This window comes from Rattus rattus, chromosome 5, assembly GCF_011064425.1.
Source record: "Rattus rattus isolate New Zealand chromosome 5, Rrattus_CSIRO_v1, whole genome shotgun sequence".
Classification (NCBI taxonomy): Eukaryota; Metazoa; Chordata; class Mammalia; order Rodentia; family Muridae; genus Rattus; species Rattus rattus.
The window spans coordinates 4,674,592-4,680,591 of NC_046158.1; positions in this window are offsets into that span (position 1 = coordinate 4,674,592).

Sequence of the window (6,000 nt, forward strand, 5' to 3'; positions counted from 1 at the left end):
ATAAAAGACACAGAAACCTGGTATTTTATCACAAACTGCTGGCACTGGGCTGGGCAGGTTCTGAGCTAGTGTAAACCTGTAACTCAGTCATAGGCCCCGTGTTACTTGCAGTTTGAGTCTTGCCTGGCTTGCTCTGTTCCATGTGTGTCCTCAGGGCGAGCTTCTCTTGGTCACGTGTTCAAGTTCTATCCGGGCCCCCAGACAACCTCCTTCTCCCGCTACCTTTTCCCTTCTCAGTGTGGTCCCTACCTGAGACCCACTACTCAGTCTCAGTCCCGCCTTTCTCTCTCTTCTGCCCAGTTACAGTCGGGCGCTAGCCTTTTGTTGCCCAATCAGAGATCATCGGGAAGCATTCTTGGCAGTACATTGGTTAAAACGAAGCCCATGTCCAGACTGTAACCTGATCTTGGGGCACAGAACTCAGCATCTGAATACAGGGCGCTTGCTCAAGACCAATCCCAACAAATGTTAATGATTTTTGGAAAATGATGAAAGGAATGAATTGAAACTGCTCGTGCTCGAATATTTTGGAACTTGTATGAAGACGGCTCGAGCTATTCTGGGCCGCTTGCTTGAAGGTCAACTGGTGGTCAATGTCTTCATTCTCCCAGATGCTGCACCTCCGTCCTACATCCTAGAACTCCATTGAAGCTGGACTCCGGCAGGTGCAGAAATATAAACAGTGATTTAGCAGGAAAAAAAAAATCAAGTCCCAAATGATTGTTATTGTGTATGTGAATGTGAATGATGTGTGGGTGGACATCCATGCTGGGGTGTGCCTGTCGGAGGTCTTGGAGTTGGTTCTCTCTTTCTGCCTTTAAACGCTGCGATGACTTGAACGAGATGCTCCCCGTCCCCTCTCCCCTCCATAGGCTCGGATGTTTGAAGCATAGTCCCCATTCGGTGGCCCTGTTTGGGTAGGTTTAGGGGGCTTGTTTTGTCTGAAGGAAGCATGTTACTGGGACAGACTTTGAGGTTTCAAAAGCCAATAGCCTCTCCCAGTAGGTTCTCAGCTTCCAGGTCTAGCTACCTTCTCCAGTGTCGTCCTGGCTATTATAGACCACAGCTGTCTAGAGTTAAAAGGAAGAAAACCGGGGTTGGGGATTTAGCTCAGTGGTAGAGCGCTTGCCTAGCAACCGCAAAGCCCTGGGTCGGGTCCCCAGCTCGAAAAAAAAAAAAAAAAAAAAAAAAAAAAAAAAAAAAAAAAAAGGAAGAAAACCCTTCCTTCTCTAACTTGTAATGGTTGTGGAGTTGTCACAACAAAAAGCTAGCTAATACCCATGGACTCCAGGAAGTCAAACAAGTCAGGCTTGCACGACAATGCCTTTACCCACCAAATCATCTTTCTGGCCTCCCAACTTGATTTAAAAAAAAAAAAAGATTTACTTATTTACTCACTGTAGCTGTCTTCAGACACACCAGAAGAGGGCATCAGATCCCATTACAGATGGTTGTGAGCCACCATGTGGTTGCTGGGAATTGAACTCAGGACCTCTGGAAGAGCAGTCAGTGCTATTAACCACTGAGCCATCTCTCCAGCCCCAAATGTATTTATCTCTATTTTTCAGATTTAAAAAATGCCAGCTGTTTCCCATTAAGCTCTTAATGTTAATTTAGGGACTCATGGGTGTGTGTGGCATTTGTACTACCTTGAACCTTGATTGCTTCTGCTGTGATGCTGGGCATGGGACCCAGCTCATGCACCTGCTAGGCAGGCGCAACATCTCTGAGCTCCATGTGCCAGTGATACACAGGGTTTTGCTTGTTTGTTTGTTTTAAAATTTAACCCTCAGTCACAGTGCAGTGGGTGTCTCATACCCACCTGCAGCTCCAGGGTTTCTAACACCCCGGCCTCTGTAGGTCCCTGCACTCATATGCACCGTACACACGAGTTATAGAAATAGAATAATTTTTAATGTATTTTTTATATGTTTATATAAGTGTGTGTGTGTGACTGTGAGTGTATACATCACATGTATGCAGGAGCCCACAGAGATCAGACCTGAGGGTCGGTGTTGGGGTCCAGGAGTTGCCTTACAAACCACACGAACACCGGTCTCAGTCAGACAGATAACTTATGAGCATTTACTCCAGGGCTGATGGATCAGGGCTGCAGACCAGACTCGGGAGCTGACTGCAACCCCCAGCCAGAACCCTACAGAGCTTTTAAGCCTGAGATCCACGAACATCTGTGCCAAGTTATTCTACCAGTCAGGACTCAGGGGTAGGGACTTCCTTAGGAACACGTCTTTGTTGTACATGGATCCTGTCCTCGTTGGTTGGCGTATTCAACTGTGACAGAGGACTTGCCTTGCCTAACGTTCATGCCTTAACTTGCCAACCAGGGTGTCAGTCACCCATGTACGTGACTCTTTCTGCCAAGTAGGAGGTCAATTTCCAGGGAAGTCTCAGGTAAAATGTTACTGGAACCCTACTGGAAATGGAAGTCTTACTTGAAACGGCTTCTTATATAGGTGTAGGTGTTTCTCTTATGTTGGGGTCCATCCCAGGGGCAGCTTCTGAAGGCAAAACCATAAAAGCTCAAACACAGGTGCAGGAAGTGTTGCTGGGTGGTTGGATCAGGTCCAAGCTTATTGTGGGTAACCATACACAGCAGTTCCAGCTGACCTCTATTGTGATTAGTTTCCAAGAGCACCAAAGCACAGCACGTAACAGAATCTGCAATCCACTCAGGCATGAGAAAGCTTCCTAGTAACAGCACAGGAGAAAGCTTCCTGATACCATTGGTAACAGCACAAAATGGCAGGCTAGATAGGTAACAGCTGTCCAGGCTTTAACAATCAGGTTTTCTAAATCTGGAGTTACAGGTGATTGTGAGCCGCCATGTGGGTGCTGGGAACAGAACAAAGCAACAAGTGTTGAATGATTATTATATTTATTTTAATTTTATTTTAAAAATTTTTAATTTTTAATTTTTTTAATTTTAAATTTAAAAAAATTGTAATTGCCTTAAGCCAAATACTGGGCAATGATTACTCCATTCTAAACCTCCAAGCTGGTCAGGCTTTCTCTCAGACAACATTCCCATCTTACTTGCAGGTTTCCCCCCTTTTCTGTTCCTGCTCTCTTCTCCTGAAACTTCCTGGACCTGTCCTCAGGGCTCTCCTTCCGTCACTTCCTGTCTCTTTCTCCACCCTTCCTAGAATCGGAAGTCCCACCTTATTCTCTCTAAAGCTCTGTATTGGCTCGTTGACTTTTATTGGCAAGGCAGAGAACGAATGAGGAGCAATGTTTATACAAACGAGCCGGGTGTGTGTGGGTGTGTGGGTGTGTGGGGGGGGTGTGTGTCTAAGACTAAACATAACAAAACCGGTGTCCAGATCTAAACCAGGTAGTGGGTTAGCGAAATCAGCATTTGAAATAACACCTGGGGTAACATTACACCGTGCACCCGAACATTTTGCCAAAAAACAAGTGCTTTGAACTGCTGAGCCATCTCTCCAGCTCCCATTTTTTTTTTTTTTTTTTTTTTTTTTTGGTTCTTTTTTTCGGAGCTGGGGACCGAACCCAGGGCCTTGCCCCTCCTAGGCAAGCGCTCTACCACTGAGCTAAATCCCCAAGCCCCAGCTCCCATTTTTTTCTTCTTTTAATTACATTCGGCCAAATGTGGTGGCACGTGTAGAAGTAGGAGAATCTCTGTGAGTTCGACACCAGGCTGGTCTACATAATGAGTTCCAGACAACCAGAGCTACAGACAAACAAAAAAATATTACATGTATTTATTTTACTGTGTATGTGTATGGGTATGTGTGTCATGGCGCCAGTGTGGGGGTTAGAGGACAGCTTTTGGGAGTCCGTTTTCTCTTTCATGATGGCCGCTCTTAGTCGTCAAGATGACTACATGTGGAGTTAACTAGAACCCCGGCTGCTGAGTATACCTGTCAGGGACTTTCCTTGACTGGATAATTTGAGGTGGGGAGAACCACCTTAAATCTGGGCCACACCTTCTGGGGCAGCCTATTCAAAGGACGTGAAAGGAAGAAGCATTTGCTCCTTGCCTGCTTGCCCTCTCTCTCACTGGCAAATCCACTTTCATTCCTTCACAGGCATCGGAGCCGACTTCTTCGGTATTCCAGCATGCACTGAAGACCAGCTGGGACAGCCCCATGGACGGAACAACTGCTGGATTCTTGGACTTTGCTTTGGTGGGCAGCCATTATTGGACTAGTGTAGTAAGCATGATGCTTTTGCTCACTGTGTAAAGTTTACCCTTCTGCTATTCAAACGCTGATTGTCTGTTCTCACATCTTGTTTCAATCCTGACACGGCACCGTGCTGCTTATACCAAGAATCTCCTGTCTCAAGTTTGTGTAAACAATTCTTAACCTTACTTTCTGCCTTGTCAATTAATGCTGATCGTCCAATGGCTTGGCAGAGAGAGACTAGGGTGGGCGGGGCTTCCGCCAGCCGGGTTGAGGGGTTGAAGCCTCGAGGGAGAGGTCTGGAGAAAGACCATGGAAACGCCGGAATCCCGAAGAGCCAGACCAATAAAAATAAAATAATAGCATAATAAAATTTTATTATAATAAAATAATAAAAGATCATGGAAATCTGGCTGGGAGGTGCCCAGATTAGCTTAGGGGTTTATATAAATCATTAGGACTGACCAGATATTGAGGTGAGGCTTTAAAATAAATCTCGGTCTCTCTACTTAGTTACTGGGAACCAGCGAGGATAAAGGTATACAGCCACCAGATTAAATCGCTGATTACATTTATATTAAAATAATTCATTTTGGGGTTGGGATTTAGCTCAGCGGTAGAGCGCTTGCCTAGCTTAAGGCCCTGGGTTCGGTCCCCAGCTCCAAAAAAAAAAAAAAAAAAAAAAAAATTCATTTTACGGACTAGTCAGATAACAGCCTGAAGGCGCTCTCTAACAAATCCTCTTTATACTAAGCCATTTTTCCTTCGTGTGGGCTCTGGGGATCAAATTGTCACTTTAGAGGCAAGTGGCTCTCCCTGCCCAGGTTTGTTTCTAAAGTATCTTTTCTGTTTGTTTGTTTGTTTGTTTGTTTGTTTGTTTGACACATCTCAGGTAACCTAGCCTTGAACTCACTGTGTAGCTGAGGATGGATGACCTTCGATTTCTGATCCTTCTGCTTCCACCTCCCTAACGGCGGGATTGTGGATATGTACCACACCTATGTCTCTAAAGGCTTAATGGTTGTAGATGAGCCTTCTAACTGCTTTGTTGATCTATAACCGGTCAAGGACTGCACTCAATTGATGTGTACCCACCCCCCACCCCCACCCCCCCCCCACCCCTGACCCCTGACCCCCCCCCACCCCTGACAGAATTTCTACACACAAGACAATGCTATGACCACCCTCTAGTGGCTTCCTTCTGCCATGCCCGTCCCTCCTCCGTCTGTCCCCTCTCTGTCCCTGTCAGCAGGTGCTCTGTTCTCTGTCCCTATTGCTTTGTGTGCTTGGCACTTGCCACTGTATCCTCGAGGTTTTCTTGAGGGAGAGATTCCAGAATGAACACCAACGACCACGCTGGTTAGCGAGAGTTAACTTGACACAAACTGAAGTCATCTGGAGGAGCCAACCTCAGGAGAGGGAGGGCCTCCATCAGACTGGCATGTTGGCTTCTCTGTTTGGCTTTTACTTGCTTGTCAGAGGGTGGTCCTGTCACATCCAGATTTCTATGCTATGAAGCAATCATTTTACCTACTGAGCCATTCCATCTCTTTCTCTCTCTCTCTCTCTCTCTCTCTCTCTCTCTCACACACACACACACACACACACACACACACACTTTTTTTTGAGAATAGCATCTTACTAGGTAGCTTGGGCTGACCTTGAATTCTCAGAAATTCTCCTGTCTCATGCCTGAGTGGAAGAATTCACCACACCTTGCTCAATTTTCCATTTATTTATTTATTTATTTATTCATTTATTTGGCGTACACATGTTTTTTTTTTGTTTTTGTTTTTTTTTTTTTGAGGCAAAGTCTAGTGTAGCCCAGACAAGCTCC